The sequence below is a fragment of the Aedes albopictus genome, chromosome 3 (genome assembly GCF_035046485.1).
Source record: "Aedes albopictus strain Foshan chromosome 3, AalbF5, whole genome shotgun sequence".
In the NCBI taxonomy this organism is placed as follows: domain Eukaryota; kingdom Metazoa; phylum Arthropoda; class Insecta; order Diptera; family Culicidae; genus Aedes; species Aedes albopictus.
Window position 1 is genome coordinate 440,425,738 of NC_085138.1, and position 26,572 is coordinate 440,452,309.

At 38.3% G+C, this 26,572-nt stretch overlaps 1 protein-coding gene across 10 annotated transcripts in view; it reads left to right on the plus strand.

Annotated features, from left to right (window-relative positions):
* Window positions 1–10,986: 10,986 nt before the first annotated feature.
* Window positions 10,987–26,572, plus strand: part of LOC109425970 (teneurin-m) — a 649,264-nt gene continuing 633,678 nt past the window's right edge. For 8 of the 10 annotated variants that reach the window (XM_062856604.1, XM_062856606.1, XM_029876005.2 and 5 more), the window contains exon 1: window positions 10,987–12,077. The gene's annotated coding sequence lies outside the window, so the exon portion shown is untranslated. The remainder of the gene's footprint in view (window positions 12,078–26,572) is intronic. The other 2 variants (XM_029876012.2, XM_029876013.2) reach the window with 1 other exon arrangement.

The window sequence follows — 26,572 nt, forward strand, 5'->3', positions numbered from 1 at the left end:
CACGCATAAGGCACTTTTGCTGCATCGTATGCGATGTAACTTAACTGCATAAAAGTACGTATAACACGGTCATAAGCTTCATTATACGTGCCAACTGGTTGTCTGGGGATCGCCACTACCGCTACTAACTGATTTTTGGTTATTGTTATTCTAAGTTTACAATCCCACGAGTGGCAGTGGAAAAACGTCCACCACGCCATGAAATGACGCTTGAGGGACAAGCTACTGTGACGGGTGCATTGCCCCACAGGCTTCGTTAACGATGGAGCACCTTCTTCACCACTTCGATAATTTATTCCTTAATTCCAGGATATCCAAGATATTGAAAGTTTTTTAACTTCTCTTCTACTCTTCCAGCTACTGTAAAGTTGGAGGGGTAGTCCGTGTTGTCGTTGGTCTTGGAGGGGTAGGTCCTGCTGACATTGATAGTTAGACCTGCCGCAAAGAAACGTTCGGCTAGGTCATTGAGCTTACTCTGCTTGACAAAGCACCATTAGTCTAGTAGGGCTACATCATTAGTTAAATGGAAGTCATTCAGATGCTCCATAGTAATGGGCTGCTAATGTAGCCTACAATTCGATGCACGGTCAAATGCCCCCACAAATATCTCGTTGATTAAAATAAGGAACAGTAGCGGTGATAGTACATACTTGCCTCACAGTCACAACCCTTGCGACAACCCGGTTGGTCGAATAAAGCTTGACTCTAATCAAAGCGATTTTTTTCATACTCCCTTTATATTTTGACATGTTTCACTGTGTTTCAACATTAGAATCTGTACATTTCACAATCACTTGTTCAACGGAAGGGTTTTCAGGTATAATACCTTTGGTTGTACCCATTCCACTATAATAATATTAATACATATGTGTGGAACGGACCTGGTGTGGTGGTCAGAACACTTGACTATCATGCCGAGGACCCGGGATCGAATCCCACTCCCGATATACTCACAAAACCCAAGTAACACACTTGTCACCGAAGAGTCACGGCGGCGCAGGTTTATGTTGCGCAAAAGTCACTGTGACTTACTTCTAGCAAGTAAGTGTTTATTTGTTAGAAGTAAGTCACAGTGACTTCTGCGCAACAAAAACCTGAGCCGCCGTGACTCTTCGGTGACAAGTGTGTTACTTGGGAATGTGGGTTCTTCCTTCGGAAGGAAAGTAAAACGTGGGTCCCGAGATGAACTAGCCTAGGGTTAAAAATCTCGTTAATACAGACAAAAAAAAAATAAAAATAAAAATAATACATAGATTAATACACTACGTGCCCCTCCACGTTTCCCAAAAAACTTGCAGAAACCCCAACCTTTTCTATGCACTGGCCTGTTCCTAAAATCATTATTATCTGCTTTTTGTAATAGATTGACTTATTATTGTGTATAACACTGACAGATGAGACATTTGGTTTATTTGAGATAGGTTGCTTGTAAAAAATAATGCAAATAATTACAACAAAAACAACTAAAATCCGTCCCATACAATATCAAATAACTTTTTTCTCCCATGATGAATATTTTTGGCCCCATAGCAACTTTTTCTTGTCTCGATTAGACCTTTCGAAAGAGCTATGGGTCATTGGTGTACATTCCGGGCCCAGACTCCATACATTTTTGCCCAGTCTCCTTTTACAGTTTTTACATAACATGTTATGTAGTTCCGCGCTAACTCTTCTATGAGGCTGGCAGCACCCTCTCAGAATCGAACGAAACTTTGTGGGCATAAACAATAGGTCTTTCTAAGCAACTTTGCATATTTTGTTTTTCGAAATTTTTCAAGAGTAACATTTGAAGAGGACTTAATTTTTTTCACAGATTTTTTTCAAGTCGATGTAACTCAAAAATGACAAGACCTATAAAAAGTGTTGTATGGCGGACTATCGTGAAATTCCATGAAGTTTTTTAGAAAAATATCCAAAAAACACAAAACTGATTCCTACACTGAAAAATAAAGGTTTTAAAAATTTAAATCGATATTACAAAAAACCCTATGTTTTTAAATCGATTGTTTTTTTTCTGGAGAAAGGTATTTCAATTACCTACATTTTCTTCAAACAATGTTGCTGTGACATATTTAAGGGAAAAAAGTTTTTCTAACAAAAACTTTTTTCATGTCTATATTGAGTGAATATTTTTCATCGTGTTTCGTGCCAACATGGCCATATATAGGTTCAGTAGCCTCTCATAAACCAATGAAACTATATGGATGTTTAAAAATTTGTTTAAGAAGCAATTTTGCATAATCTAACATTTATCTAGACTAACATTTGAAAAGGGCGTATTAGGGTGGCCCACACTTATATGAAAACATAAAATTCGAAAAATGACAAGTTTTACCTCCTGTATCGATTGTTTCGGACTCCCAGGAGCTACGTTCAGCATTAGAGTGAAATCGATTTAGTGTAGGGGTGATACACAAATTATGTCATCCAAAATTCGACTTTTTCAACCCCCCTTCCCCTCTGTCACGCTTTTTGTTTGGGACTTCACCACTGTTTGTATGGGTCGTCACGTTCTGCAAAACCTCGCCCCTCAACTCCTAAAGCGTGACGTAATTTGTGCATGGCCTCTAAGGAAGCACTCAACGAGCTTGAAGTTTGTATGGGAAAACTTGGCCAAATGTATGGAGATATCTTAAGCTTTTGATTTTTGCCGCTAGGTGGTGCTGTAAGCGTTCAATTAATAACAACTTTGGTATTATTGTAGGTGACTGTATGCCAAATAACTTTGTTGAGGACCCGTAAGTGATCCGTCAGTGAGGCGAAGCATTGGGATTTCATTATTGATATTCCTTTACATGTTTTGGAAAAACGACAATAATGTTTCACCTCACTTTACCTAGGGTATAAATTTTTAACAGGCTTCGGATCACTTTGCGGTCTTCGACAAAGTTGTTTGACATATCGTCACCTACAAGAATAGCTAAGGTTTTATTAATTGAACACTTGCCACCTAGCGGCAAAAATAAAAAGCTTAAGATTTCTCCATACATTTGGCCAAGTTTTCCCATACTAACTTCAAGCTCGTTGAGCGCTTCCTTAGGGGCCATGCAAAAATTACGTCACGCTTTACGAAGGGAGGGGGGGGGGGGTTGCGAGGTTTTGCAGAACGTGACGACCCATACAAACAATCGTGAGGTCGCATACAAAAAGCGTGACATAAAGGGGAGCGGGGGTTGAAAAAGATCGAATTTTGCGTGATAAAATTTGTGTATCACCCCTACACTAAATCGATTTCGCTCTAATGCTGAACGTAGCTTCTGGGAGTCCAAACAACTGATACAGGAGGTAAGGCTTGGCTTTTTTTGAATTTTATGTTTTTCATATAAGTGTGGGCCACCCTAATACGCCCTTTTCAAATGTTAGTCTAGATAAATGTTAGATTATGCAAAATTGCTTCTTAAACAATTTTTTTTAAACATCCATAAAGTTTCATTGGTTTATGAGAGGCTACCGAACCTATATATGGCCATGTTAGCACGAACACGATGAAAAATATTCACTCAATATAGACATGAAAAAAGTTTTTGTTAGAAAAACTTTTTTTCCTTAAATATGTCACAGCAACATTGTTTGGAGAAAATGTAGGTAATTGAAATACCTTTCTCCAGAAAAAAAATCATCGATTTAAAAACATAGGGTTTTTTGTAATATCGATTTAAATTTTTGAAACCTTTATTTTTCAGTGTAGGAATGAATTTTGTATTTTTTTAAATTTTTCTAAAAAACTTCATTAAATTTCACGATAGTCCGCCATACAACACTTTTTGTAGGTCTTGTCATTTTTGAGTTACATCGACTTGAAAAAAATCTATGAAAAAAATTAGGTCCTCTTCAAATGTTACTCTTGAAAAATTTCGAAAAACAAAATATGCAAAGTTGCTTAGAAAGACCTATTGTTTATGTCCACAAAGTTTCGTTCGATTCTGAGAGGGTGCTGCCAACCGTTGGTCGAGTTGGCGCGAAATTCGTCATATCAAAAAATTAGAAATGCTATTTTCAGTAGCATTTTTTTCAATATTTCTAGTTTTGTGCTCATATACATATGGAATGACCATGCACCTCCATCACTTTAAAAAAGCAGTTCATTTTTTTTATTTACATAAATGTACAACCTTGGGCTACCGGGTCAACTTCAGTTAGTAAAAAAATACCAGCGAATTCGCCTGCTGCAGAGTTATAATCCTCCATGAATTCCTTCATATATTCCTTTTTTCAATTTCTTTTTATTCTAAAATTTTAACTAATGCTTATTCTTCACAAGAAGTTCCTTCTGAATTCCTCCATAAATTCCTTCTGATTTTCCTACGGAAGTTACTCCTCAAATTCCTCCTAGAGTTCTTTCTGAGATTTATTCAGAAGATCCTTCTGGAATGCCTCCAGGAGTGCCTTCAGAGATTGATCTAAGAGTTCGTTCTGAGAAATCTCCAGAGGTTCCTTCGAGGGACCCCCAGGAGTTCCTTCTGAAATTACTCAAACAGTTGCTTCTGGTGTTCCTCCAGGATCTAGTTCTGGGATGTTTCTTCTTGAATTCGCCAAGAAGTTTCTTTTTGGGTTTTCATTTTCGAAAATTCCTCCAGTAGTTGGGAATTCTTCGAAAGTATCTTTGGTGCTTTTTCATGGAGTTCGTTCTGAGATTTATCAAGGAGTTTCTTGAAGTCTTTCTTAGATTCCTCCAGAAGCTTCTTCGAGGATTCCCTCAGGAGTTCCTTTACGGAGATCCTCCTGATATTTTCCTTTCGGAATTCACTCTTTCTTTTTTGGGGTTTCATCAAGAGTTGGCTGAGATTTATCGAGGAGTTTCTTCAGAGACTTCTCATTTTGAAAAATTCGGGATTTCTCCAGAAACGGGATTTTTTTTAGGAATTTCTTCCTGGGATTTTCATGAAGTTACTTCTAAGATGTCTTCAAGAGTTCTTCATGGATTGATCCAGAAGATGTTTTCTGGATTCCGACATTTTTTCATTAACTCTTACCGGGATTCCAATCCATCATGAATTTTTTCCTTATTTTCTTTTGGGTTTCCTTCAGGATTTTCTTCAGGGATTACATCAGTTTCTTGTGGGATCCCTTTAGGAATTTCACCTTGGATTTTTTTTTCAGATTTCCTCCAGAAGTTCTTTCCGGAATTGTTAAGGATGTTCCTTTCAGGCATTCCTTCAGAAATTCCAGACATTCTTTCTTAGCTTCATCCAGTGAGGGATTTCTCATAGAACTTATTCCAGAATTATTTTAGAAACTCCTTCCGTGATTACTTAAGGATGACCTTTCGGCGTTCCTCTTCCATTTTCTGACATTTTTTAATGGAATTCCACCAGATATTCGTTCTGGGTTTCCTTCAAAAGCTCCTTCAGGGATCACATTTATGCAGAAGTTCCTTCTGGGAATCCAGATTGATCGGAGAGTTTTTTCTAAGATTGCTACAGAGGTTCCTCCGGGCGCCCCCATGAGTTCCTGTTGAAATTACTTCAACAGTTTCTACTGGTGTTCCTCCAGAAATTAATTCTGGGAATCCTCAAGAAGTTTCTTCTGAGATTCGTCAAAAAATTCTTTTTCAGGAATTTCAGCAGAAACTCTGGAGACAGTTTTGAGAAATCTTTGGACAAATGCCTGGTGAAATTTCAGAGGGAATTTCCAGAGAAATCCCCGGAGGAATCCTGTGAGAAATTCCTGTAAATATTCTGTAGGAATATCTGAATTAATTCTTTGAGGAATCCTAGCATAAACTGCCTGAGAAATTTCTGTATAAATTTAATGAAAAATTCCGCAAGAAGTTCTGGAAGAATCCCAGCAGATGTTCTGAAAGAAGACGAAAATGATAAATCCGAAAGAGTAATTCCCAGAAAATGCATAGAGGAAGCCTTTAAAGAATGTCCATTGGGAAAATGTCATAAATCCTCAGAGGAATTCATGATTAAATCGTTGAAGTTATTCTTGGAAGAATAATTGAAGGCATCCATACCGAATTCCCTTCAGAAATTCCTAGAGGAATCTCCAGAGAAATCGTTGGTTGAATTCCAAAAGAAATCCCCGCTAGAATTTATGGAGGGGTTCCTGTATGATTCCCAACAAGTTTTTTTTGGAAATAGGGTACCGAGCCATTTGGGCAGTGACTGGTATTTTAGGCACTTTTTCGCTATACTTCAGTATATTTCAAACCAATTGACTTGACATTTTGTACACGGCTAGATACTAGACGTATCTCACCTCGTTACAACAAGTGTGTTAATTTGTTCAAATTTGACTGGGTTATAGCAAAAGAGTGCCCAAAGAAGAAGCCCTGCCGAGATGGTACCACTTTCCTAAATCAGGATGAATGCCAGGAAAAAATATTCGTAAAGATTCTTATAGAAATCTTCGGAAGAATTACTGGATGAAGTCCCGGATGAATACCAATGGGAACTCTTGGAGGAGTTGCAGCAGAAATTCCACAAAAATCCCACTAAGAATTTCTAGAGGGTTTACCAAAAGCACTCGTGGAGGAATCCGTAGAGGTATTCATGAAGGAATTTCTGAAAAAAAAATCAATGAAGAACTTTTGGAAGACTCCCAGAAAGAATCGCTGGAAGAATCCTGGTAGCAATTCCTTAAGAAATCCCAGTATGAAATCTACACCATAAGACTCAGCATAACCTCAAAGAGCAATCTCAGCAAGCATTCTCGGAGAAATCCCTGAAGAAACAAAGAAGTTAATTTTTCATTTTTTTTTTCAGACGAGATTCAGTTACATAAAAAATTATACCATTGGACGGTGACTATAACCCTACAGAAAAAAATAATGTTTGCCTTAACGTCACATATTTGGAGATTTTTTAACCCAGTGATAAAAACATTCACTTGCAAAAAGCCACATTCACTTGCCACTCTCTCAGTCCAGTTTGCAAAATCAGTTTTATCGTTTGCCTATTGAAAATGGTTCGGATCGGTCCAACCGTTCCAGAGTTATGGCCATATAGGTGTTCCGGACCGGTACCCCTGGAAGTGGCCAGACATGAAATTGCAACAAACCCATTAATGCTGCACATCAAGCTGCGGCATTTTCGACAACTTGATGAATGGTTAGCAAGAAAATAGTATCAGACCATATCTGAACCGGTAGTGTTCCAGAACCGGTTCCGGATGTCCCGCCGGATGTGGCTAAATATAATAGTGAACCGAACCCATGTATGCGACACATCAAAGCGCGGCTGTTTTGATAACCTGATGAATAGTTGGCAAGAAAATAATCTCAGACCATTTCTGAACCGGTAGCGTTCCGGAACCGGTTCCGGATGTCCCAATGGATGTGATCAAATATAATAGTGAATCAAATTCATGCATGCGACACATCAAATCACGGCTTTTCGAATAACCTAATGACCGATTATCAAGGCAGTAGGCTAAGACCACATTAGGGACTGCTGATAGTGCCGGAGCCTGCTTCGGCTGTCTTTCTGAAATAGCCATGCATCAAAGCGCTGCTGTTTTGATAGGCTAATGAAATTAGCAAGAAAATAGTCTCATACCATATCTGAACCGGTAAAGTTCTGGATGTCCCGCCGGAAGTGTCCAAATATAATAGTAAACCAAAACCATGCTTGCGACACGTAAATTCGCGGCTGTTTAGGTAACCCGATGACAGTTGGCAATAAATAGTTGCAGACCATATTTGGGACAACTGGTAGTAGTGTGGAACCGGTTACGGGTGTCTCACCGAAAGTGGCCGAAAGTAAAAGAGAACTAAACCAATATTCGCGACACATCAAATGGCTTTTTAGGTATGCTGATGAACGGTTAACAAGAAAAAAATCTCAGATCATACTTGGGAAAACTAGTAGTATCCTGGAATCGGTTCCGGGTGTCCTTCCGGCAGTTGTCAAATGTAGGAGGTAAACGAACCCCATACATGTGACACATCAAACCGCGGCTTTTTCGATAACCTGATGAACGGTTTAGGGTATCCCACCGGAAGTGGACAGATATAACAGTGAACTAAACACATGCTTGCGGTACATCAAAACGCTTTTTTGTCAGTAACCTGATGCACGCATACTAAGAAAATAGACAGATTTCACATAAGTTACTATCGGTAGTATTACTTGTTCCGGGTAACCTGATGAACAGTAAGCATTAAGATAAGCTCACATCACATTTGATACTACTTGTATTGTTCCGGAATCGTTTCCGGGTGTCCCCTCAAAAGTGGCCAAATATAAAGAATACCAAACTCATACATGGGACACATCAAATCGTGATATTTCGATAACCTAATGAACGCTCAACAAGAAAAAAGGCTCAGACTACATAAGACGCTACCGGTGGTGTTGCAGAGGCAGCGTTCAGTGCTTCAGCGAAATCACGAAAATGAGCAAAATCAATGAAAGCGAAAGATATGTGTAAGACAACCAAAAACTTTACAAAACTAAAACTATCTCACCAAATCACACCATTTTAGATTCTTGAGGTGTAAATATGCAGTAGGATGGGTCAACATTGCATGGAAAAAATAAAATTTAAGCGCATCACCCCTGAACAAAGTTTTTTTTTTCAATTTTGCGGCTAAAAGTACTGCGCAAAATTTTGATGCGGCTGGACGGCGAGCTACATAAATTTTACATGAGTCTTGTAACCAATGGTTATTAAATACGGGCTAAAGTGTGCAGAAAAAACTTTTTCGAAGAACTCAAAGTGATCTGTGGAAAAAGGTTTATTTTAGCTTGTAATTGCCATCTTGGTATGGATCGGCCTTCTGTGAAGGTGATCAAGCAGTCATCTGAGAGGACTATACGTTAAACATAACGTCGGAATCAATAAGTGTCCCAATTCGATGATGATTTTGATAAAATTCTTGCTTTTCTAAATAAAGTATTCTCAGGATTCAGAAATTCGTAGGTGGTACAGTCCCAGACCGCTGTTATGAGAATTTCCTCCTTCCCGTCCGTTACCAAAGCACAGAGATTAGGGGCTGATCACTGACTCTAAGGTAAGATTTATTACGTCAACTGGAATATCGTGAGTACATATTCGACGGGAAAGGCACTATCACCACTAGGTGGATTAATCTGTTTTTTTTATCATTTCTTGAGTCCATGTCCTTCAAAAACAAGAAAACATCTCATAGAGCCACATAACCACGACAAAACAATCATAAACCTACCATAAGACAAATCAATTACTCTTATTCAAGTATATGCTTCGGAAAATAACCGGAAGACTTTCTTAAACTGTACCTAAGATTAAATGTTCTCGTTTGAAATCGTTGAATAAAAATTCCACCTAGTGTTAGTTGTGATAAAACCAATAATAACAAATCAAATAAATCCTCCTTAAAACCTAAATAAAACGAGTTAGAACATGAAATGTTATCTTGTACCGATTTTTCGAACCCTCTAAGCAGAATACCCTCTATGAATGAGTGTAATCAGTTTCGTACCTTTTAATTCCGCCCTATGTTGCTTATCCTTTGACAGATACGCGTATTTCGACTACCACTTGTAATCGTCCTCAGTGTCAGTTATCTACTGAGTGGATAACTGACACTGAGGAAGATTACAAGTGGTAGTCGAAATACGCGTATCTGTCAAAGGATAAGCAACATAGGGCGGAATTAAAAGGTACGAAACTGATTACACTCATTCATATGAAATGTTACTTGAAATGTTCGATTTCAGATTATTTTTCAAATTTTTCTATGTAAAAAGAAAATGTTAAAAAAATTAAAATTCAACTCACTGCTGAAATGTTTCAACTATTGAAAAAATAATGTCTGAAAACAATGTTTCTTTTGAACATGAATCAGTGGCCCTATTATGTCCAATAAACATGTATTTTCTCCGTACTCTGTATCCTTTCGGCAACGACCATTCAAAATCTACATACCTGGCATCCCTCGTCAGGAGCACACATACATCGCCAATCCGGGTAAAAATCGAGGGAGTTAAATGCGTGTCGCCGTGCTGAGGATGTTGTCGTCGTCGTCGTCATCGAGATACACGATTAGTGGGATTTTTCACAATCCGCTCTCAGCTCAGCACTAGGTATAGTCACTAGTCAGCGGCGGCAGCAGCAACGCAGCCGATAGCAAGTATCAGGAACATTACGAGAGATTGTTGGTGTGGGTGTAGGAGTAATTGTGCTTTGCATCGATGTGTTGGTGCGAATATTTTTCCTGGTTTCTTCTCACAGAGTGCTGAGAATGGCAGATTTTCATGGAAATGAATCGCTCGCTTGAAGGAATTTTCGCCCCGTTGTAGTTGTCGTCGCATGCATAGGAAGATTGCGTTTGGATGAGAAAAAGGACTGTGGTGGACGAGGGAGAAAGAGAGAGAGGGCAGGGAGAAGGGCACGAAAGGACGAACGAAAGGCAACTTGGGAATTTGATCCGAGAGTGGAATGAAGTTTGACACAATTTTGGGAAATTTGCTGGGAATGATAACTGGTACTGGTTTCATGAATTGTCAAATACTTCTAAAATATAACCATCAGATACCAACACATATTCCAACCCAAACATATTTGTCAAACCGATCCGCTAAAAGGGAAAAAATCTCAATCGAACATAAATGTGTGTTTTATTAGAAAATTGATTTCCCAGAGGCGATGTGAGAGAATTTTCACCGTCCAGCTGCGGTGCCGAACCGGGAGCCGAGAGCAATCCGAACGCAGCGGGCGAAAACACGAACATCGCACGGTAATGCACATCAACTCTCCCGCTCCGCTCCGGTGAGAATGGGCTCCGCGAGAGTGCGAGAGCACGTTGTATTAATTATCACCCACTGCTCTCGGACTCGCTTTTCGCCCGATAGGGCGCCCAGTCACCCAGTCGGCGCACAGCATAGCCTGCTATGCCCGCAGATGGGGTAGAAAGGAGGCGAAAAAAGTTATGTTGTGTCGATACGCGTGATGCTCGCGCTCTCTCTCTCTCTCTCTCGTCGTTCCCAACGTTCTCTTCCTCTCCCAAAAGGACGAACGACGATTCCTCTGCGTTCGCTGTTTATTTTCACTCGTTTCGTGCTTTATTTAGTTTGCATCGTACGCTTCCCGAGTGTGGAACGCAAAAGTCGTCTCGGACTGCTTCGTGCCGTGCGAAGAAGAGGCTCTCGTGTGTGTTTTATGTCCGTTTCACGTTCTGTGTGCCGCCCATGACAGGGAAGAAGCATTACTGGCATAGAAAGGATCCTTCTTAAAAAAAACTGTGATTCCTTGCAAGGTTTTTCGGGGGATTTTTCGTCGATTCGCGTTTCGTGTTCGCGTGCGTTTTTTGTCGCGATTTGTTGCGTTCCTCGAGTGCCAAGTGCAGTCAGTTCCCCGACAGGAATTTTCCCACAAGAGTTTTCATTCACAAAAGTGCGAGTGGAGCACGGTGAGGGGGGATCGAGTGGGGAAGAACATACCAGCGCAGGAAAACCCGGAAAGCGGGAGAAAGGGTGTGGGTTTTGTGAGTTATAATGAAAAACACGGCATGCCAGGAGCAAAACAGCCCGAAAATCAATGAAAAGTGTGGCTCCTTGGCGTGAAGAAGACGCGGTGGTGTACAAGAAGAGCGCTGAAGTTGCAGCAAGGCCGTGAGCTCCAAGGAGCAGTGTCAGCTCGAACAACCCAGATGAATCCGAGTGAGTGGGTCTTCTGCGGTGTGATTATTTAATGTCAACTCGAATGGTTTGCTCTCAGATGCGGTAGGTCCAGAAATACGCGATAAGTGTGATTAGCGAACCCCTCTCAAGCGAGGAGGACGAGGCAGGTGATGCGAGCGCATCTCCCGGGTGTGTGACGAAGGGGCAGTGAATGATAGCGCGCCCCCATTGAAGAAAAACTTGTGAAATATTGTGAGAAAAAAAGTTTGCGAACCCGAAAATAAAGTGGTGAAACAGCAGTATCAGATTGTGTGTGGAACAGTGTGCTGCGTGGTTCCCGTTTATCAGCAGGACGAAGGAGAAACTTTAAGAGCACCGACCCAGCAGCATCTGTAGTAGCAGAAGCGACAACAACTAATCTTCGGAAACCCAATCAGCGGCGAACGAGGAGGAATGAGTTTGTGTCTGCTTCGGTGTATGCGCTACTCTTTTCTCTAGCGAGGATTAATGTGCAAGCGTAATCAGAAAGTGAGTGTTTGACCAATCCTTGTTCTGTTCGTTGTTTTGTTTGCTACTCCACTCTGACTAACAACTTGCGAAACTTTAATGTCTGGAATCGTGTTTTTGAGTGATGTTGGTGCGTTATGGCGGGGTGTCTGGCAAACACCAACCAGATGGTAGTAGGCTATTCTCGGAACCCGGAACCGAAAGCTGATGTGATTGGGTTGAGGCAATTTGAATGATGTGCGATTTGGAATGAAGATGCCGACATAGTTCGGTGAAAAATTCGAGCGATTTCAGACAATGTTCCCTTTACGATAGGAGTGATTTCTGGTGAAATGGAAACAATCTGACGATTCGCAGGAAGTGTGCTGAGGAAATTAATTTCGGGAAAGTGCGTTCTAATGTTACTCTCGAGTAAACCATTTGAGTACAATGATAAATCAGCCAGAAGTTTAGGCGTTTCAGAAATTGGTTCAATGGGTCGTCCAGACCAGATGGCAGACATTGTGTTCACTGGGTTCGGAAATATTATTCTGATTTTCAGACTCATTCCTAGAAAATTGGTTGAGAAGATAAAGTGTGTTGTAGGATTGCCCACAACTTTAAGCTACGATAGGAAGTCTCTTTTCATCTTCTATTCATAAGCGAAATAGCGAGCGCTATCGAATCAGTTGTTACCTGATTTGGTAATGCTTGCTTTAGTGCAGGTTCTAGAAGTTTCAAGTTGAAAGGTAGACTTCAATGTATGTACGTTATTTTACTTGTAACTTGTCCAAATGCTTTGGACGTGACCAATCCTCCGTCAAACTATGTTTAGTGGAAGGAAAACAGCAGCACTTTAACAGTTTTCAATAATCATTCAATTTTATTATCTCTGAGAGACTTAATTCCTGTGCATCAGAAAAAATAACATTCCTAAGAAAAACAATCATTTAAATGTGGGTAAAGCAAGCAAAATAAGAAAACGAAAGGTGTAGTGTTGTCAATCAGGAGCCGGCCGGTCCATGATCAATTTCTGAAGAATTGTTATTTCATCTTCTGGAGTTTTTCGAGTTTCCTCTAGTTTGTCAGAATCAGGTTAGAACGAGAACATTCACTTGTTTTTTGCTGCCTTGTAAAATATCACTATGACTGAAATGAGATTGTAAATACTTTTCTGTGATGTTTACTAAAGTGTGAACGAGAAATATTGTGTTTAAAAAATAATATAAGACTGAGAAGATTATTGTTCTACAATATATTTTTTTTATCAGTATTAACGATATTTTAAGCCCTGGGCTAGTTCAATCTCGGGACCCACGTTCTACTTCCCTTCCGAAGGAAGAACTCACATTTTGCGAGTTTGTCGGGAGTGGGATTCGATCCCAGGTCCTCGGCGTGATAGTCAAGTGTTCTAACCATCACACCAGGTCCGCTCCTCTATTCTACAATAATTCCATATAAAACATAAAAACGAAACAACACTAAAAGTCTTGACAAAAGTTTATTATTACATCTTTATTATAAAGATTTTCAATCCAAACTAATTTAAATCTTCTCTATGGTTATCATTTGTTGAATCAGGTGAAAAATTGTTTTGCAAAGCCACCTGGAAAAAGAGACAGTACTCAGAAACACCTTTGCTAATGATCGAAAATGTCTATAATAAAGAAATAATAATAAAAATCGTATGCACATTCCCAAAAAAAAAAGTTTTTACAATTATTTCAAAATGACTCCAGGGCAAAATTATACATATTTTCCAAACATTCTTCTTGACCTGTTTCATCATATCCATCAGTAGATAATGCGTTTATCGGTTCTTATTACTCGTCCTGCAGCTCATTTGCAGTGATATATCAGGGTTTTTTTGTCGTATTTTTCTGTATACGAACAATTCAAAATTAACATGAAACACGCGATAAACTAAGAGCTGAAACTCTCTAAATAAAAATAGATGATATTAATCAAAGTTCAGGATTTCGTACATTTCAACAAGAATAGAGAAGCCAGCTTTAGTTTATGATGTTGGAACCGTCAGATGTTTTTTTGCAAACCGATATTGACGATCTTGAACTTAATAGAACGCCCAAAAATGCCCCATCATACAATTTTCCTGAAACGTAGCTGGAAAGGGCAGGCTGAAATTCTCGCATGGACACCCGACTAGAAAATTATATCAAGTTCATATCATATTGTGTTATGATGTTATAATAATTTTGTATAACTTATTATGTTACAAACGAAATGCAGGAAGTTGTTAACATAATTAAAATTGTAACAAAAAGTATACTGGTGTAATCAAACTAATAACTTATTTTGTAATAACAATTACAATAAGATCAAAAGTATAACAAAATGTGATATGAAGTTAACTTCAGGATTACTGTTTTATAACAAAATTTGATACGATTATGAAACATTATTGTTCAAATATAAAAGAATCAAAACCTAAATATATTGCAATAAGTTATCAAACAATATTTACAATATAATATGATATGATTGAAGACACCATTTATACTGAACATGATTATATCATAATGAGTTATAAGTATCATGGTTTGTTATAATTATGTTATATTTTTGACCCAAACCGTACACTACGTCAGCGAGCTGTTCCCAACGCGATGCATAAGAAAGGTTAAGAAGTCTCCAGCAGACGTTTCAGAGGGAAAGCCGGGAATCTTTTGTGTGAAGAATTAGCCTAAGTTAAAATTCACAAATGAAAAAAAAAATGAATCAAATAAAAAAAAGGAATTTTTGAATTGCTCAAGGAATTTCTAAAATTATTCCTAGAGTAATGTCTGGATGGATGCCTTAAAAACTTTAGTAGATAATGCTTGCCCAGTCAACCAGTGATCGTATAAAATATTACATAAGATGTTAAAGTGGAGGCGGATTGTACGACAATTCCCCGAAAACCAGTTCCCCGAATGAAGTTTCCCCGAAAGTTATTTCCCCGAAAAACGATTCCCCGAACGAACCGTTTCCCCGAATACACCGTTTCCTCGAATGTACCGTTTCCCCGAATGTGCCGATTCCCCGAAACATTTATAATACTATTTTTAGTACTGATTTCTAATCATTTTCTTGATTAATTCCATTGTCTGAACTAATAATTAAAACGAAGTAGCGGAAAGTTAGCCTGAGTACAAAGTGTGCCGATGTATAGTGTTTAGAAAGATATCAATATCATGGAAACTTTCACATCTCATTGATATTGTGAAGGAATTACCATGAATTCTTCGAGAAATAATGTTCTTCATGATGCTTCAAAGAGGTTTGATTTTTTTTAATATGGGTCGTTCTTTTCTGTTGTACTGATTGAAAATGACATGGCACTCAATTAAGAACACGCTCATCATAATTTTCCCTTCTTTCATTCATAGGCTGTTCTTTCTATTTATTTTTGAATTTTCAATCGATGAAAACGCCCTTTAAACGCATAATACTTTTAAAACGAGTCATCGTGATTGTGGTAGTAATCTGCTAAAGTTCATTGTCATTGTAAAACACATGATCCAGATGACTTCAACTTTAAGTCTTAAAGTATTCTTGCTAGCGAAGGAAATCTATGAGCATAATTTTTATGTGTATTAACAGGCTTTAAAACAAAAGTCAATGTGATTCAATTTGTTTGACAAACAGATTTGAAGTCAAGTACTCTTCAGTTTTTTTTGTAAATCAATGGATCAATCATGACCGAAGTAGCATTTGGAATTGACATTTCTACAGAACATACTAGTAGTAAGACCGCCGGCAATATTTTGAAAGAACAGTATATGATGAAAGAAGGGAGAATCTTTGATGAAGATTTTTACTATAACGCCTATAGATGCCTACTAGAACAGTCGGTCACAAAAAAATATTAATAAATATAGCAGCAGCACGCTATGTCTGAACTAGCAGATTATAAAAATTGAATGTACATCGGGTTTCTTTCCACAGAATGTCAGATTTGATGCTATATTATCATATGCAGAATGTTTCAAAATAATTCATCGGGGAAATTTTGATTTTTTCATCTTTGTAGCTGTTTTCATACAAATTTGCATGAAATTCTCATTTCGGCCTATTTCTCTCCCATACAAAATGTATGGAAAAATTTTCACCGATAGAATATTTTAAAACCTTCTGCAAATGAAAATATAGCTCGCATAGTGATGTTTGGGGAAGAGAAACCCGATGTACATTCAATTTTTATAATCTGCTGGTTCAGACATAGCGTGAGCAGTTAAATTACTGATGATTGATTGAGCAGTTCAACTTGAAAGAACAGCCTATGTTTGAAAAAAAGGAAAATTTTATAAAATGAAGGTTTTCAATCTATCCATAAAGACGCTGCTGTATCTTTAGGCAGAAGTATGTCAGGCCGAAGTACGTTAGGCTGCAATCATTAGGCCGAAAGTATCATTACACAGGACGAGCATCATTACGATTGAGTTGAAGGCCAAAGAAAAACCCAGTTTGATCTTATATAACCCAATACTCAAAAGAATAGCCGACTTCTCAAAGAAGGGTAATCTGTCATGGGACAGTCAGTGGTTTGATAAATTACTACCGTCAATAAGCTATGCAATATCACAACTATGAACAAGTGCGTGTTATAAAAAGAGGTGAAATTTTCAGATGCAATGTTGGCAGAGTGATCATTTCCCAAGTAACATTGTTTAGTCAAATACACTAGTTCTTAGAACCATAATAAAACCAAAATCATAGATAGAAAGATTTATGGCGGTTTTCAAAACCTCTACAAGACTAATTGCCTATCAACATGTTACTTGGGTTGATCATCAGTTCTTCAGTAACAGTATAGCATCAACATCAAGAAATAATCTATGTGAGAAAAGGGAAGAGCTTAAAAGATTATTTTAAAATCATGGAAGTATATCCCAGTATCCATAGAATTCCCTAGATTCAAGGAATGTAAAACACTCAAGGGACTCAAACATCTTCTAGGCCTTCGAAAACAAATTTAAACATTGTTTATGAAGACAATTAAGAAGGCGGCCTACTGACCCACTCTACCCCATGAACTTCAGCTTCGCAACCCATTCGGCTTAACGTACTTCGGTCTGACGTACTTTGGCTAAGCGTACTTCGTCCTAAGGACCGGATGAACCTAGTTGAGCATTGGGTCAATGTTAAATGGCATATGCAATAATCTTTTCGGGGAAACGGTACATTCGGGGAAACGGTACATTCGGGGAAACGGTACATTCGGGGAAACATTTTTCGAGGAAAAGGTACATTCGGGGAAAAAACTTTCGGGGAAACTTCATTCGGGGAACTGGTTTTCGGGGAAATGTCGTACAATCGTGGAGGCGATATGCGTACATTTAGCATGCGCCTAAATGGAGGCATGTACGCATATGGCCTCCACTTTATCATCTTATGCAACATCTTTTACGATTACTTTGTCTGGGTGGTAGGTATACCTGGAAGGAATCTCGAAAGCATTTCTGGAGGATCTCCTTGGAGAGCTCCCGAATGAACTGTTAACAGATCCTTAGAATGTTTTCTGAAGATATCATATGGAAATATCTTTGGAAATTCATGAAAACCCACATGGAGGATCTGAAACATGTCTAGAAGAATTCGAATTCATGGAAGAATTCTAGAAAAACAAAAATCTGTAGCAATTGGTAGAACGATATCTGATGAAATACCTGTAGAAATCCAAAGGACGATTTCATGTACGATTTCAAGGGAGATTTCATGTAGGGATTCTAGGATGAATTCGCTGAAGAAGTTTTCAAGGAATCTCTCCAGAAATTGCTGAGCAAAAAATGGAAAATTCCGTAAAAATGTTTTTAAAAATTTCTATAAGAACTCTTGTAGATATTCCCGTTAGAACAAGCCCGTGCACAAGAGAGAGGTTTTGATGGTTAAATCCCTGCCATTGGCGATGTTCCATGCACTAAGAGCCCTTCCGCGCTTTGCCAAAATTGTGAGAAACCCCTCTCTTGTCGCCTTTTCTGTGCACAGGTCTGCGTAAGAATCCCTTCACAGATGAGTTTCTGTAGAAATTGCCGTAAGATTTTTTGAAAAACAAGAAAAAGGGGGAACCTTCTGGAGCAATTTCCGGGAAATTTCAAGATGAATTTCTGGAAAAATTCTCGCATCCATTTCTGGATATAAGAAATTCATGAAAAAAATCCCGGATAAGCTCTGGGAGACATTTTTAGAGAAACTTCCGAATCCAGTTCTAGAAAAAAATCCCGGATAAACTTCTGGAAAAAATGGAAAAAGTCCCAGACGACTTAATGGGGGAATTGCTGGGCATAGTTTTGGAGTAATTCTTGGATGAAATCATGAAGAAATCATCACTTCCTGAAGAAATTCTCGGAGTAATTCATGGAGAAATTTCTGGAGGAAGCTATTCCAAGCTGAATTTTTTAAGAAGTTCCTAGAAAAAGTTGTGGAGAAATTCTTCAAGGAGCTTATAAAGAAAGGCCACGTGGAATTGCTGGAGAATTTCCCGGTGAAATTTTTAGTGAGTACTTTCAGAGGAATAATTCTGGTGAAATTACTGAAGGATTTTTTGGAAAAATCACTGGATGAATTGCTGGAGAAATTCCTGAAAGAATCCCTGGAAAAAAAATCGAATAAATTTCTTAAGAAATTCCTGGAAGAATCCTTGGAAAAAATGTGGGGAAACCACTCGAAAAAATTTCATTGGAACTCTTCGAGCAGTTCGAGGAGTAATTCTTCGAAGAATTTTGGAGAAGATCCTGAATATTTTCTGAAAGCATTTGTGAAGGGGTTTCTGGAAGTATTTCTGTTGGAAGTTCTGAAGTAGAGGGCAAATAACTTTTACAATTTTTGAAACATAAACCATTTTTTTTATCTACAGTCCCGACTGTTGATGGTTGACCAAAACCGAAGAAGCCATTTTTTTCTTTTCATCAAGTTTTCTTTCGGAAAAACCTATACTACATCAATCGTCCAGAAGTAATTCCGCAATCATTTTGCGTAGGGATTCCCTAGAGTAGTTTTTAGAGGAATTCGTGGAGTAACTTTTTGAGGAGTTGCTTTAGACATTTTCGTACATATTTTTAGAGAATTGTCTCGACGAGTTTTTGGATGAATTCGTTGAGATCCTTGTATTCTGTCTTATAATGGAATCTTGGAATTTTGTCTGATTTTATCCTATTTCTGCATTGGGAGCTTTCACAACTTTGCAAAATCCCACAATATGAGCTAGTGGTAACTGCGAACTAGATAAAGGTATTACTCTAGCATTTTTCTTTGAGGCAATTGCCAAGCTTAGCTGATAAAATAAAATAATAATAACTCCAGCATTTTTATTATTTTTCTCCTAGTGTTTAGAAAAATTGATCAAGAAAGTTTAAATAATATTAGAATTTTAGGTGCTGCTGATGAAGCAACAATCAATGGAATTCCCAACAGAAATGCCTGTGTGAAAATTCCGAAAAAAAAACTTTGAGAATATTTTTAAAAGAGCAGATTATGCTACGTTGGTAAAATTTTTGGCGATATTCTTTTGCGACATTTCTGCTGGCTTGTGACGATTCTGCTCGTTGTGTGAACATTCAGCATAATTAATTAAAAATCACAGATAAATGAAAATACAAATAAATTTTGCTCGGTATCTCTTTTTCAACAAACGTTTTGATGAGACCTGGGACCAGTAGGTTGTTGGCCTAAAGTCCTCTATTCACTGTGAGGTGGCTCCCACCTCAGGTATAGCTTCTGGTGGAAGAACCTTTCATATCCAGCTTTATTTGGTGAATACATAAACAAATAGAAAGCAAACTCCTCTTTGCTCTCAGCAACCGACCAAAATTCCCTCCAGGGTTAGTTACCAGATTTTCCCCCACTAAGAGGTGTGGATGCGAATTCCGGGAAGAGGCAAATTGCCTCAGTGGGTTCTAGATTAGGCATTACACAGACCTGATGATTTGCAATGAATACCTACAAAAAAACCTTAAAAATCCTTGAGGACATTTCTATTAAGCCTACAAAAGACAATGAAGACGTCGCACCAAAAATCTCGTTCATCGTTCGGAGCGAGTGCGTTGAAGTACTAGGCACACGTCCTGAAAGGCATATTAATATAAAGTTTAACCAAAAATCATTAAGGTTTGTAAAGGCTGTAATAGAAAAAAGGGAAAATTTTCTAAAATTAGGAAACGGTTCATGTTTGTCTAGCAGACGGAGCCTTATTGTAGATGCAAATCGAGACAGAGCACATGCAAAAAACGCTGTAGGTTTGGTTTCAGAAACGCTTGCTGAAGTTTAGAGATAATTAAAAAAAAAAGCCCTTGTTTATTTGGACTTTGTTTAATTTGAAAAGAATTGCGATGTGATTTTTTTAAATAGAGTTCATCAACTGATGATGTAGTTCTTCTTGAAGAGCTACTTGACGACGACATTTTTGATTCAACTCCCAAAGAAATCTTTGAAAGGACACATGCAGGCAACCTAAGGCTTCTCTTGAAAGAATTAAATCGTTACCATAAATTTCAGGAAAAAATCCCAATTCTTGAAAATATTCCCAAATGAAGCCCATGAGTAAATTAGAGATAGATGCTGAGACGAAGTTGTTGAGAATTTTTGAAAGAGGCTACACCGTTCGCATCGAAAGGTCAGTAGGTAAAATAAATTGGTGTAACAAATCGTTCCGTTGATAGATTCGTTCAACAGCTCTACCATGTAATAGTGGCAGTCAGTTTGGGATTCTTACAAGCTTGTCCTTGAGTCAAGCCGCTTTGGGCTCAACGTTTGCAATTGTCGGGTTTTTAAGAATGTCGCCTTGTTTTATTGACTCTCAGACAAGCTGGTCGACTTGAAAGGTAAATTTTTGAATCCTTTCATTGTCTTGGGAACCAAAAGTGTTGTGTTCTATCTCACGCCTTCTCTATTTGATTTACAGCTATTTTCTGGTACAGCTCTAGTTAAAAGTATTCTGGAATATTCAACAGAAAAGCGTCATTTTTTGTGTTTGAAATATGGTTAATTAGTCAAGAAAATGACACGAGTAGTTCTTAAACGAATATTCTGTAAATTCATGTAAGTCATTTTCATGACTATTTTTTTCCTCTATGCTTTTCTTTTTAGGAGTGCAACACTTAGCAATTTACCCTACCTATTATTATATTCCATGTTTCCTTGATAAAGTTTTTTTTTATTTGTATTAACGAGATTTTTAGTCTTGGGCTAGTTCATCTCGGTACCCACGCTTAACTTCCCTTCCGGAAGAAGAACCCACATTTTGTGAGTTTGTCGGGAGTGGGATTCGATCCCAGGTCCTCGGTGTGATAGTCAAGTGTTCTAACCATCACACCAGGTCCGCTCCATTGATAAAGTTTGTTTCCTAGAGTAGATCAATAAAAAATGAACAATTTTGCATTCCAATCACTAATGTAAACTTTGAAGAATCACCTGAGCTTTGCATTCCAAACGAATTGCTTGCAGAGAGTAGTAGGTACAAATTGAAATACTTTGATCAGAAGTTTTTCGAACATGAAAAAATCTGATGATTATATAAATTGAACTAATATTACTTCCGCAACAGCATTAAATTGATACGAACCAGTAAAACTTTTCTTGTGCCACAACTTTTTCTTTCCATACATGGCATTTATTCTTCCTCCATATAAATTTATGACGAGGAGATTGTTGAGTATATTATAAGTTCACAAAACTTCTCCACCACCGCGCCACCATGCCTGGCGAATCGGTTAAAGTCCACCACCTTCCTGAGTCGGGTGTCCACGATGAAAAGCGTCACACATGCACCTTCATCCACTAGCACCTCCCTCGTATCCATCCACCAACCAGTAATGATTGGCACGTAGTCCGGAACTCGTTTAAAGATACGACTTCTCGCTGTAGTCGAGTCGGACTTGCGCCAGGACCCAAGAATAGGAAAAAAAGTTTTGTCCATCCACCCATCGCTTATCGTTCCACCGACATCATCAAACTTTTTCCTCCAGCCGGCCAACCCAGCCGGGCGGCAGCGCAGACAGTCAGTAGTCAGTGTCGTCCGATTTCTTCCCGAACTCACTCGAACGCCGCCTGGAACGGAACGGAACGGAACGGGAGCAGTCCGGGAGAGCTTCCTGAGGCTAACCACATATTTCCTTCGGTCGGTCGGTCGGTCGGTGGAAGGACTCCGTAGTCTTCCCGTTTTCCCGAGCTCCCGAGCACCAAAAGCACAAGCCGAGGAAAACTTCAACTCTTTAGGAAAGAATTTTCTTGTTTTTAACTTTCCTCCCCCGCTAGCACGCACCCATAGGCAACTGCTGCTGTTTCTGCGCTGTGTGTGGAGCTATCCGATCCAGGGAAGACAAGTGTCCATGGAAGCTCGGTCGCTCGTCATCCTGGAGCAGTGGGTGCTAATGCTCCTAACGATTTCGGTGCAGATTTTCAGGAATACTAGTTTCTCAAAATTTTGAGAATTCTTCAAAAAATACTTCTAAAAAAAGGACTTTGAATCCCTAGTCAGTAGAGATTGCAAAAGTCTCATAAGAAGATCTTCTTCTAATTGGCGTAACATTCCAACTATAACAAAGCCTGCCTCACAGTTTGGGAGTGAAAATTTTGACTTTTTTGACGAAAAATATTCCGATATTTGAAACAAATTCTTGAAAAAAAACCTACAACATTTAATCAAGCTTTAAACAAAATGCTGCTATCAATTTCAAAAATATGGAAATGGTCAATTATATTATTCGTTAAATCTCAAATAATTCTCATTGTAATGAAGAATTCTGTTTACAATATAAATCAATATGTATAAGGAATAACAATGAACTATTTGAAAGGTTCTTATCCTAAAAGAGATCTTAAAACCGTCATAAAACCAATATAATGTTTAATTAGATTTTACGTTGGTCATAGCGAGTTGCATTATATTTCAATATTTTTTTAAACAAAATTCAAAGGTTCTATTAAAAAAAACTGCCTCTAAGTTAGTGATATCGCGTAAAATCACCCCAAACGTTGAAAATCCCTGCCCCATCACAAGAGAGCTCCCGCTTTCGCTGCACCTACCACCAGCTACCAGTACTGCGAGCTTTCTGCCTTCAATTTCGGAAAAATAGTTTTGAATTTTTCCATCCATTTTATTTACATCGCACGGCTGCTGCTATAGGTACGCAACATCATCCCAACTGTGGCGGGCGGCAGCGAACGGGAGAAAAGTTCTCCGGAAAATGAGATTTTCCGGCTGTTGGTCCGGCTGTTGTGCGAGGTTTTGAGGATGACAGGGGACAGTTTACACCGGTTTCGATTTTCTGCTGCAGTGTCTTCGTCGCATCGTCAGGCGCTCGCTCGTTCATAATTAATACCGACAATTATTCGTTGGGTTTGGGTGCGAGATTGTCTCGCTTCAAAGTTCTGATGGGTGCAAGAAAAAAAAAGAACTTTTTAATCTGGGCTGTCGGCAGTGCAGTAGGGTCAGTATTTGTCTTAATCTTTTGTTGACGAATTGCTCTCAAAGCGAAGGTTTCTTTTCCATGTTAGGGCTGCAGAAGGTTGCCCCCTAATCTCGACCTTACTGGAAATCCACCAAAACCCAATGAATTATTAAACAAAGTGGACAAAGGATACGACAGAGGTTTTGTTTGGATAGGTGCTAAAATTACGATTTAATTGTTTTCTTGTTGGTCTTGTTTGAATAGCAAATCTACTTTTTGCCATGAAAGGCTGTACAAGAAGTTGTTTTATACTTTAGAAGTTACAAAAAGTCCTTTTTTCGTTTCTTTATAATGGTTATCCAAAGCGACAAAAAGAAACTCACAACACAAGGATCCCGATCCCAACAAAGATACCGAGCTACAATTGCAAGACAAATAAGTATTAGTTTTGGGAAAGCACTGAATGCTGGCATAAAGCCAACGATCCATTTGTACCTATTCAACTTCAAAATTTTACTTGAAATTGCAACAAGTCGCACTTCTTATTTTTCATGAAAAGTTTAGTTATATAAAGAAATCATTAAAAAAAATTACTGCTGGTTGACAACATGTGAGTTTTGACATTGCAAAGAGGTGTTAAACCACTTTATTGTTTCTTGTGTGATAGGTAATGCATCTCTTAAAGTTGTCTGAAAAAAAAATCGAAAATTCTTCAATGATTCTTTCTTTCTTTTCTTTATGGCTCGACGTCCCCACTGGCACTTGGCCTGCCTTGCTTCCACTAAGTGTTACTTGAGCACTTCTACAGTTTGAAGGGCTGTCTTTGCCTGTCATTGCATAAATGTGTACATTGCGAGGCAAGTACAATGACATACTATGACCAGGGAGTCGAGAAAATTTTCAAGACCGGAACGGGAATCGAACCCGCCGTCTTCGGATTGCCGATCCATAGCCTTAACCACTAGGCTAACTGAACACCCCAAGGATTCTTTTTAATTGGCTTTATTAAGAAGATTTTCAGCCCGACGCTGGGGCATCTCCAACTGGAGTCTTTTGGAAATTTTGTTTTCATAAAATTCTTCTTTTATAGTTTTTTCCAAAAATTTTCGCGAGAATCGCAAGATTATTTTTGCAAACTTCTTTATAAATTATTGGCTGCCACCGTGATAGGTTGTCTTGCATACTGTGTATGTTAGGCGTTGCAAGACCAAGTTCTCCGTTCTGATCCAGGGGTTCCCAACCTTTTTGAGGTGGCGACCCCCTTTAAGAATTGTCAAAACATCTACGACCCAATGAAAATTTTTAGAAAAAGATATGAATGTAATGAACGAAACCGAGTTTTTGGGTACAGTGACGTAGCCAGAAATTTGCTGTGACAGGGATTTCCGACGATCAATGATATTTTTTTTATTCGACACTCACATTTCGTAAAAATGAAGTCATGTACATTCAATTTGAGTCGTAGCTGAAAAATAGCGGCGCAGCCGAAATTTTTTCTTCTGAAGGCGTTTTATTCTGAAAATTTGTTCCTCTAATTGTTGCTTTTGCGGATGATGGTATACAAAATCAAAAATTGGTATCATTTGCCTGAAATAGAATAAAAATTTACCAATTTTTTTGGTAACATCGCAGCCCCCCTAGACTGGCTTCACGGCCCCCCAGGGGGCCGCGGACCACCGGTTGGCAACCCGTGATAGAATGTCAAATATCCTTTTTTATTCATTTCTTTGCCTCCCTGTGTAAATATTCAGAAAAAAACATCACTTCCCAAATCTGTCGTTCCATTCACACGCTATGTATGATCCTTCGAATACCACTTTCTTTCAACATTCGTTTTTTTTTCGATCTTCCGAAGAAATTCTTGAAAACAAAATCACACAAACACCCCAGAAGAATTACAGCAGATACTAAAAGAGGAGTCATTGTGAGTCGTGCGGGAATTCTTGAGCAAATCATATCAGACAGTGCTTTATATCTTCGGATGAGCTCTTAGAGAAATACTCGTATGATTTTTAAGGAATCTCCATAAAAAACTTCTGAAGCAATCTTGTACCGACTCTTCGAACTCTCTAAGCAGAATACCCTCTTCGAATGAGTGTAATCATTGGTACCTTTTAATTCCGCCCTATGTTGCTTATCCTTTGATAAAGAGATGAACAAGCCTAGGGCTGAAAATCTCCGTAATAAACTAATAATAATAATAATAAATGTCCTTTAACAGATACGCGTATTTCGACTACCACTTGTAATCTTCCTCAGTGCCCCAATGTTGCTTTTACAAAGTAGGATGCCTTCTGACTTTTCTTTCTACAGTTTTTTTTTTTTTTTTTTTACAGTTCGCCAAAAGAATGCTCTGGACATGATATCTCCAAGAATTTTATTTTCCGCAATACGACTCCACAAGTTCCTTCATAAACGCATTAATAAACGGTTGTCATGACGCTTCTTCTTCTTCAGAAGCAATTGGCTGATTTCTCAGTTGCCTCAAACGATTTTCTCTAAATGCTTTTTTTTGGAAATTCTTTAATAGCCCCGAGCAGAAGGGAATAACAACAGCATAAGAAAATGTGTTATTTTGGCTAAATAACTGAGTAATGAAATAAGTTATTTTCCTGTTATTAACATAACAAATTATGTTATAAACTTGGCTGTCATAAGCGGCAAAATAACAAAAATCATAACATAAAAATGTTCCTGGAAGACCAATTTAATAACATGTTATGTTCGTTCGATAACAACATAATAACAATGAATTTTGGAAATATGTCAATAACAAATGTTGTTATTATAAAGTTATTAATAACAATCCGAAAGCAAAATCAGTTATGATATCAAACTAATAACAAAGTAAGTAATAAGGCTAGGGTCTTGTACCATTTGGGCAGGTGTACCTATTTTTGGCACTAGCCGCTGTAACTAAATCAATTTTATACCTAATTGGCACACAATGAGTTACGTACAGTATCTAACCCTATACAAAAATTCTAACCAATTGGTTTGAAATTGACTTAGTTATAGCATCAAGTGCCCAAAATAGGTTCACTTTCCAAAATAGTACAAAGCTCTAGAAGAATAACAAAACAAGCGTTTAGAGCATATCAGTAATCATTGCTAGTTATTATTGAAAATCAACGAAAAATACAAGCTGAG